The following is a 10664-nucleotide window of genomic DNA, read 5'->3' on the forward strand; positions in this document are numbered from 1 at the left end:
TTAAATTCCACTATGATATATCTACATGATGATATATCTACATCTGTAAAAATCAGACAGAAGGAAACCACTTCTTTAAAATCAATTTGGCAATGTAGAAGCTGAAAATGCCCATCCAGATGGAATTGAGATTCTCTAAAGGTTCTGTGTTTTCAAACAGAATAAAACCTTATGGCTTTTCTAGTCAGTCTTTTCATAAGGATATATTATTCTGTGGACTTGGACAACTCAAAGTCACAGTAGAAAAGATAAAGAAGGCAATAAACTGCTGCCATAAACTCAAAGGGAGATGAATACTTTAAAAGTTCTGTATAAATAAAACTTATTCTATTAATTTGCTGGTAAAAGTTGCAGGCACGTATGTTTTGCTTCATGTACTGTCTGAATGAAAATTAAACAATTTCTTAAGCCACATTTCAATGACTAGACACATTTCCTGTGAGACTTTTAATCCAAGTACATGTGTGTCCATCTCCATCTTACTGAGCCTGAACATTAATTATTCATTGAGTTTCATTTACATGGAATTTTAAAAGATGAACAAGGTCTACCATTGACTATAAAATACATCATAGCTACTGTGAAGTATAAATATCTACTTCAGAACCCAAGTATGGCTTGAGTCTGATCCTGTAATGAATTTTGTTCTGCCACCCACTGAAATGGAGACATGTTCTCACTTCTGGACACAAGGGCAGATAGAGATTGTTATAATTTGTTAAGAATAAGAATTCATTAGGTATCTTTTGTAGCAATACTATGATGTTTCTTTAAGAAAAAAAACTTTCTACTTTTCTTATGGCAGAGGTAGGAAGCCATATAGAAGGTACTATACTATACATGGTAGTATAAGTCTGCCATAACCACAAGCTCACCTGAAAGGGTACACTACAGAAAAGAAAAGAACCGCTTTCTAGGAAAGCTTTCTCTTCTTTGTTATGCAAACAGCTAAAGATGTTGCAAAATTTAATGCTCCATTTTTGGGTTTATCGGCCTCTTTTTTTAATTTCTTTTGTATATTTGGCTGAATGTTTCCTTGGATTACATAAACTTTATTTTCTTTAACTCTCTTATGCTTATTTCCATCTTCTGTTTTTTAAGCTGAAAGCCTAAAATATAGAACAGAACAGAAGTTTCACTGCCCTTGGAACATGACCACATGCCTTTGTGGTGAGCAACATAGCTTCAGCCCTATCAGTGTTCTAATATAAAGAAAGAAAGATGTAGTCAGTTCTACAGGCTACAGACAGAGTGAGTCTATTACAGCATCTCTATAGGCAGGCACTCTGAAAAGAAAGCATGCACTAAGCCAGAGTTTTGGTGGAAATATAGCTCATCTAAGTTTCATATCCTCCCATCCCACCCTGAAGGTGAACAGATTTATTAAAGTTACATGGTTCTGTAGAAACTTTCCACATTTGAAAGGACTGCGGACAGGATGGGTGATGTCATTTATGGGGTGAGTAGTTCAGATATAATATCAAAACAGAAGGCTGAGGTGCAAGGGTTAGTTCCTCTAAGGCATTGAATGTTCTCAGTTGCATAAAGAAACTCAGTAATCAATAACTTTTGGTGTGCAATTTATAATGTCCGACATTAGCAGAGATTGGAGACTGTTGAAAATGTCACCAATTATCTCTATAAAGGCTAAATCCTCCAGGGATGATATCAGAAAACAAATAAGTTTACTACAGTGCATTGTCTTTATGAATTCTGATCATATTTTCCCATAACATCAATGACACGTGAATGGACTTAAAAATTATGTAGCTCAAGGAATAAGAACAGAATATAGAAGAAAGGTTAAAATATATCCCTTCAGCTAAAATTTGTAAGATGGATATTAGTAGAATAATCCAGATAGAGCATAAATACTTATGCTTTCACTAAGCTTGCCCTTTCCATCTGATCTAAAGGCTCATAATATGGGATTGAAATTTTTGTGTGTGTGCGTCATATTCTGGACTCTCAAATGAGTTGCTCCCTAAACTACCCAGTATCTAGTGAGTATCATAGGGGGCAGGTGTCAATCTTGAATAAAGCTTGAAATGTGAAAAGCTCATTGTAAGACAAGGTCTCAGTTCTCACAGTGCAAAGATGTAAGGAATTATAACCCATATTTTATACAGAGAGCAAAAAATGTTGAGAGAATTGTTGAAGGTCACATAAAAAAATTTATATTGAAACCAAGTGCAAAAGTCAAATCTGCTTTCAGCTAGTCATTTAGTCATTTACTCTTTTCTGGTCTTAATCTTAAGAACTCTTAGCTTGTCTACCTAACAAGGCTGAAGAAATTGCTTTATACATTTTAACAGCATCATTTAGAAAAATGCTGCTTTAATAAAATGCCTTTCTAGCAGACCTGCACTGTAGTGTAAGAGAAATGCATAGATCATGTAACATGAGAAATGTGTTCATCTGTAAGGGGTGAATTCAATATGCTGTTGTATTTGATAGAATAGCAATCAAACCCATACCCTGAGATACTGCAACAGCTGTGTACCACCTCAAATGGAACAGTCTTCTTTAGGTTTAGGCTTAGATGGCATGCTAAAAATTACCTGTTCTTTCAGACTTTGATCGTTTTCCCAGTAGGCTTCTTGCCACAAGTAACAATTTTATTTATTACAACATGTCTCTTGTTTTACATATCAAATTACGCTATTTTCTAAAGGCAAGGGGGAAAGAAAGAGAGAATGTCTTCCTTTTGATTTTGATATTCCAGTACTAAGATGAAGATTTCATAGAGCAAACCCTCTCTCAGCATTGAGGCCTGGCCAAAGTACTTCCCTTTTGTGGTGCAGTGCTTTGTAGTATAACATAAGCTAGTGGTGGGAAAAGGTGGAAACACATAGGGAGAAATACACTGAATGGTAGAGATGCCATTGCCATCACAAATGTCAAGAAAAACTTTTCTCACAGTTGGGGCAAGAGAAGGTGAAAGACAGTATATGAGAGAAACCAAGCAGGACTTGTTTTACAACGATTTGGGAAGTTGAACGGGCCTTGATATGTGAGAGAAGAGATGTATCCTTTTTCATAAAAACTGGAACTGAAAATCTATTATCATGAAGAGGGTTCAGGATAATGAGCTTTTTTGGATGGCAAGTTAAGGAAGTACTAGGATGTCTATATGGATATCTACAATAAGAAATTGTGTTGACTAATGGCATACACATTTCTACACCTATGTACTTTTTAATACTCCTCTTTCAAGAGGTTTCATTGAAATTAACACAGCTTCCATGGTTTGCCTCTGAAAAGCCCAAATGGAGAGAGCGTAAACCCTAAAACTTAATTGTTAGTAGGGTTTGGAGAACTGCTGTTTGTCTCTTTCTCCCTCCAGATCTAAATTATTAAAGAAAAAGTGGTAGATAAAGACCATCAGAGGAAGTACAACACTTCTATCTTCCCTGTTAAGCAAAAACTCTTCCTTCAAAAAAGAGAATTAATTCCATTGAATGCTGAAATTAAATTCTGGTCTTTTGCACTTAAATAAAAGCATTGCACAAAATATAACCCCCATAGAGCAGTTTGGGCAATTTTACTTTGTGTCCGCATTTTGGGGGATACGCCAATATGTGGAGAATAAATTGCAGTAAGTTGACTCAGCTTGCATTAAAACATCTTTACTCAGCTCTCTGCAATGCCATTTACAATATGCTTTTGTTATTATTCTCATCATCAGATGTTAAAACGTGTTATGGAGAATTGGGAAATCAGTGTTTTTACAGCTAAGTGGTACTTCAAAGATTTTTTAAATTTGCTTTTTTCCAACTCACCAATTTATTTCACTGGGCGTCTGTTCTTGACAGGGTTATGATGTTAAGCAGGCAAAGTTGAGGTATAGTGGAGTTGCGGAGATAGATGCAGTGCAGTGAAGGCTAGAAGTCTGAAGCTTTGGTATTAGCGTGGTGAAAGTGGAATATGTTGTGTGGCAGACTGCTGTTACGAAGTGATGCATGCCAGTGAATTGAAAAGCAGATCTCTAAATGATGTCTGTATCTTCTTGCAGATGTGGTTTTCCTCAACGTGTTTTGGGAAATCTTACCTGTTTCACACATATTATTTTTCCTGCTTTCATGGAATGCTATTACAAAATGGCTGTTGCATGGACTGTGTTTAATTATGAATGTAGTATACTAAGAACATTTGAATTCCTGAAAGGAATTGTTATTTATCATATCCTGTTTCTTTTTGTGACATGAACTAATCTTTATACACCCATGCTGTAACTGCATCCCATCTTTAAGGGATGGAAAATTCTCTACTGCAGTTATTTTCTGAATTATTTTACAAGCTAGAATTAGATTTTCTACCAGTTTTACTATGCAACTCAAGTCCTGGTTTTGTATGCTTTCTCATACATTGAGCAGTAATAGCAAATACTGTATACCATTTGAAAGCAAATATATATTTGGACTTGAGCGCTGTGATTGAAAATTACCAGAGGCAATGGTAACACAGACTGTTACACGGAACTGCTGGGAAGTTTTGAGAGCTGGTTTTGGATCCCGTGTTTTCATTGTCTGTATCGAATACAGCCATGTATAATATGCAGATGATCACAGATGCCTCTAGGCCAACCTCTTGTGTATTTTCTGCCGATCACTGTAACTCCCAGATTAAAAACCTATACCTCATTAAACAGGAAGGGAGGAGTATATTGCCTTAGAAATATTACAGTCTGTCAGGATTGCTTTGTCCCAGAGTGGGGACTTATCTGTAAAACCTGCACACAATTAGTTTTTAATGATTTTATCCTGGCTCATTAGGAAAGCGGCTACCACAGAGACTTAAGAGTAATCATGCAGCTGTATCAATGGTACAGCTACTGTGCATCTTGGAGAGGCACATCAGTGTTTACTGAACTGGCTTTAAAACCCTGAGATTGTAAATGAGATAGGAGATACAAAGCTTGCAAAGTGTGTCTATGTTATTGTATAACAACACCAAGGGTTTCCCTGCTGAAATTTTATTGCCATTCTCTTTGGATAATGCATTGAATAAATCTTTTGGACATGGTTTAGAACAATATACTTCCTAAATTATGGATTTGGAGTGTATTGTAAGCTTCTTGCTTTAACTGTTTAATGCATAAATTAAGTTATATTTTTCCCATTACCCAGGAGAATTTGATTTCACACAGTTGGCCTTACTAAAGAGCAGAATTGTGGAATTTCTGGTGAGATATGTCTCTTGCATACACATAACTTACAGTTAGTGATTTAAATTAATTCTCCGTCTGGTGCATAAGGACCGTAAGGGAAGATTTTTTCCATTAACTGCTCTCTTGCTAGCAAGTACCTTAATCTACCTTGATTCTTACAGGGTCTTGCAGGATGCATAATCTTGCTCTCTGTTTGAATAACTCTTGCATTTTGAGGTACCCAGTATCATCTCTAAGTGCAACTGAAGAAAATTTGTTAGAAATTTCTCCTTCTTAGGGAAAGTTAATTCATCATGTGAAATCTGTTTTACAGTTCACATCAGTACATGCTCATGTAAGAACATGTGCACAAACTCACACACAAGCCTCTTGCAGCAATTTTACAAATAGGGAGAAATGGAATAGAGGATATTACCTTTTATCATCAAAAATCAGACTAAATCCTCAGGAAGAAATAAAAAGTTCAAGGTGATAACTTGCATTTTTGTGATGCTGCCTTTTGAACCTTTAGTTTTCAGATTTTGTTTGGCACTGAGAGAAGAAGCAGCACCTTTAAAAAGACTTAATACAGTGTTTCGGGCAGAAAAATCCCCGCAACACTGTTCTGATGTTTACAAGAGGAAAAATGCAAGAATTAATGCATATGAATTAGTGTAAACAAACTATCTTGTTACTTTCTTCTTATTTAAAAAGGGAACAGTCATAATTTTGTCCTTAAGTGACTCAAACTGTAAATCAAAACGCTATGAGCAAAGCAATGCAATTATACTTGTAACTTTTACTAGACACACAATTAATCGGGTTGTTCATGTAGAATATATTAACTATAGAGTGAAGGATGGTGAAGTTTGAGACTGCTTTATACACCGGAGAGTAAGTAATTGTAATTCATATTGCTCTTTACACATTATTTAATGCACAAAACTATCTGCAATTTTATTAAAGGTGCTGCAGGTTTAAAAAGGCTGATAGCTACATCACATGTTTAGACCAGACTAATGGATGGAAAGAAATATAGTTTTCTCTATAAACACAACTTTTGCTAACATAGGAAGGAATCAACCTAACAATACCCTGAAAGCAATTGAGAATGGTGAACAGAATTTCTATTTTAAAATGGCAGAGCAGAGCTGTGCAGATTTTCCCTCCTCCATTTTCTACTACCTTCTAAGAAATGCAACAATGAAATTTATACTTGTAGAAAGTTCGTGCCATGCATGCAAATTCTTACTTGCCAAGGATTTTATATGTTTTTTGAAGTAGAGTGACTATAGTGAAAACTCGCCTCATTCATCCATCTTCAACCTGCATCCCAAACAATTTTGCATCATTTGACACTGTCATGATTATTATTAAGGTACATGGTGAACTGATGGGGCAGTCAGCAAAGACTGAAGATTCAGGTCTAAAACTGACATTATGCTCATAATCTTGGTTTTTTTTTAGCAAACTATGCCCGAAGAAGGAGGGGTTTCTGACACAGGCAGCTAGCACAACTGGTACCTAGCACTACTGGTTGTTGTTAATCAATCTGCTAGTTCAAGTCCTTGAGTTATTTCCTAAGATGTGTATAGATGTTTACAGCTAAATGGTAATGACTGCTTATCAACCAGTACAGAGCAGATGCTGCCACTGGACTTGGTTTAGCTGAAGTTTGTCTCTTACCTTCACTGCAAGGTACCAGTGATTTCAGCTGCCTCAGGGAGCCAGCCTCAGCATTAGCGTTCAGCATTTAATTTGGTTGCCCTTAATTGCTCTCAGTATTTCATTAAATGTGAATATTTTGTATATGCAGTAGAAACATGTTTAGATCCTTGCTGAAATTTTACAAAGACACTTTATTTGCCTTATGCAATTAAAGCTCTATCAGCAGCCTCTTTCCTATGAATTAAGTAGCTATGGGTAAGATTGATCAACTAAAGTCAGGGGTCACTCTTCTTAGATTCACTAAATATGATTTACATTTAAGGAGGTGGCCAGTGTTGAACAAATGGAATCACCTTTCTTGCTGGCCTTTTCAAGCAACTAACAATCAATCCTTACAATTGTTTTATTGGTAGTTTATATGTTTATATATGTTTATATGTGGCATTTTAAAGAATATATTATATTATATTTTATTATATTAAACATTACAGAATGCTTCATACTTAGATTGGTATTAGTAATGTATTTAGTGGAGAGTTTACTATTACTCTTCCAAGTCTTTATACAGCTCATAATGTTGAGTGGCATACAAACTAAGAGAACACTAGAACTTTACTGTAATTTGGTTCCCCCACAGTTTATGTTTTATATACAGCAATAAGATTTACTCAGGAAGTGTTACATTTCAATTTGAAAACATATTTAAAATACCATTTATTTGAAAATTATATTTAAAATTTCTCTTCAATTGCAGAATTGCACTTTTGACCGTAGCAACTATTCAGAATAGTTGTAGGCAATATATTCTAAACTAAGTGGTAGCTGTAGAAGTTATAACTATCTCTCCACTTAAAGTGGTTTCATCACTGGCACCTTACAACTCTGCTGACTTGACAGGGCTATTGATACTCAGAATACTTGACTTGAGATATATCATTGCACTTATGGTTTGAACACCTCTCCAGGGTAGAATATCAGTCGTATAGAAGGGTTTCAGTTCTTTTTACTATCATCTTTTCTGTTAAAGAAGATATGTCAAGGAAGATAATATATTAAGATGGTATCTGTCAGCTAAGACATTCTTGTGGCCTTTATCTTCTAGTCCTTACAGACACAGTTTTTTCTAAAGAGTAAGCCAGTCTGCTTCTGGATTCTTTTTCACTTAAACTCATGCTGTGTTTCATATATCTGTTTGATGGACTTTCTGGAGGAGCACATCATGGCTCTGAGGATATGTGCAAATTAAAATATTCCTTTGAAGTAATTTGTCCCCATTGACCAGATCAAAAAGTAGGGGCCAGACAAAAAGTGGTCCACTGGGCTCCCAGGACAGCGATTATGCTGAGGCAGTAATGCAAGAGCTACAATGGCCATGGGACTGAAGTCGTGAGAGACACTTGCCCAGCACCAACACAGATTCCTACAGGAGGATGAATAAACACAGCTTCTATAGGCTAAGAATTTCAGAAAATAGCCAAACAACACATGGGTGTTACCAGAAAGAACATGTATCATACCTGTTTTGGGAAGGATTGAGGTGCACGTCAAATGCAAAAGGAACTGACATTATGAGGAATTGCAGGTTGATATCAGAAACCACAGGGATGCACAAACACTCTAAGTATCTCTTTCAAACTGAACTTGGGAAAATATTTTAAGTGCTACAAAACTTAGATTTATCCTTACAAATTTGTCAGTCAAATGCTGTGTTGCTTTATTCAGTGTGCCATTCATGACACTGCCATGAGGATAGGTTTTTAGACAAGCAAATCTAGTGTACAGATGAATAAATCTTAGAAGACATGAAGGAAATATTTCTTTCTCAAATACACCACCAAAAAATAACCAAAACCAAAACAACCAAAAAACAAGCAAAAAAACCCCCCACCAAAACAACATCCACTAGCAGGGGGAAAGAAAAAGAGAACTGTGTAAAGCTAAGGACTAAAGCTTTTTATTATCAAAGAAGGTGGACCAGCTCTGAGGTGATAATAACTCAAGAGATTTACTCAGCTCAGCAATGCTTTAGTTGGCAATGCTAATGTTTATGCTAGCAATGGGACCCGATAAATAAAAATCAAGAAAAGAGCAATGACAACTGAGTTCCAAATAGGCTATACAGACAAGACCTCAAATATTATTGATAAAAAAAAAATACTCATTCATAATTGGGCCTTGTAATATCGAGCCTGTCTAGAAGTAACAAACAGGAAGATTAATTAAAATCTCTTGAGGCTATAAGTAGAGACAATTTCTTTCCAAAAATAACCCACAAAAAATCAGAATGTGTTAAAAATCACAGTGTTTGAATACAAAAGAAAAATGGGATTAAATTTCTGGTGAACAAAGTGAGAGGCTATGTATCTTTGGAAGAAGTGGAATATACACTCCAGAGAAGGATAAAGGAAAATCCACAAAGCAAAAGGAAAAACAAAGAGAAGGTTAAATACTTTCTTTTATAAAAAAGGTAGTTGACCTTTTTTTCATATGAGAATAAACATTATCTTTCACATTTCAGAGGTCTGAAGTAAAAATTTGACATCCTTGGTGCACCTAGGAGTTTAATAACATAATGGATACAAAGGTGCAGGTTGCACACTTAAGCTAAGTGAGCAATTGAGTTAATTCAGTTCGATGTCAAATGAGACATGAGAGTTCATCTTCTGTTTTCTATTAACACCAGCTTAAGAAAATCCTCATATTATGGAGGCATCTTGTGACTTTGCCCCTTGAATGTTGTTCATTCACACACAATGTCACATCTACAAGTGGCAAAAGGATCCAAGTTCAGACCTACCTGGTAGAATGGCATGTTCAAGGCCACAAGTGCTTAAAAGGAAGTAACAGCTCCGTGTTTGGTGTCAAGTACCTTCTCACATGGGAAAAGACACAGAAAAATCTTGCCCTCTAGTGGTTGGAAAACTGGGAAGCAGGCACAAATCCTATTTTCACTAATTGGTATCCCGCTCATATTTGCAGCTTGAATAGTTTAGCTGGTTTGAATAACTGAAATTTTCCTTAGTTTCAGATCTGGAAGGAGAAAGACAACCACTAAGTCACTTATTATTTGAACTCATTTTTCATTAGAAGAAAAGGAAGTGTTGATACTGTGCCTGAAAGTAAATGGAAATGAGTTTTTAGAAAAAGCTGAAGCTGGTTGCACTAGCAGTCATTTGAATAATAGGAATAGCTATATCTGGATATCATGCTGTAATGTGCCACACTTTTACTATTCAAATTATTCATTCTGAAAAGGCAGAATGCAGACATAATTTCATAGATGGTATCATCCACTTTGCAATTAGTAAGGAAAATCTGACCCTGTCTGATGTAAATCTATTATCTTCCATTTAAAAGTAAATTACTTAATAAATAAAATAACACAGCATTAATGGAAAGCCATTTAAAGAACACTAGTCCTGCATTTACAGAAATAATTCATCATCTCAGTATCCAATCTGTGTATATCAAGGCAAGAATTGTGAACATCGATGCTCATTTCTGCTCATTACCCTACTGCAGTCTGTTGGCTTTCAAGAGGGTTACTCTGCATTAGATCAGTTTAAATGGAGAATTAGGACAGTCTGACATATTAGGCTCCTATGTCAGACATATATCAAACAGAAGAATTAGGCATTGAAATAAACATAAGATTGTGAGGTGCATAGCTAACTGCATTCTAAAAAGCATAGAATGAATAATTTTGCCTCTAAATTGTCTATTTATTCATTCAAATAAATAGTCCATTACTATATATTGATTTCATAGTTCTTAAATCGTATGTTAAATAGGGCATTTATCTCTTTTGAGAACAAGGTATTCATTTTTTTTTCACTGTGGAATGGGC

The sequence above is a fragment of the Pezoporus occidentalis genome, unplaced genomic scaffold, assembly GCF_034315485.1.
Source record: "Pezoporus occidentalis ecotype Australia unplaced genomic scaffold, CSIRO_AGI_Poc_V1 ctg26, whole genome shotgun sequence".
Lineage (NCBI taxonomy): Eukaryota > Metazoa > Chordata > Aves > Psittaciformes > Psittacidae > Pezoporus > Pezoporus occidentalis.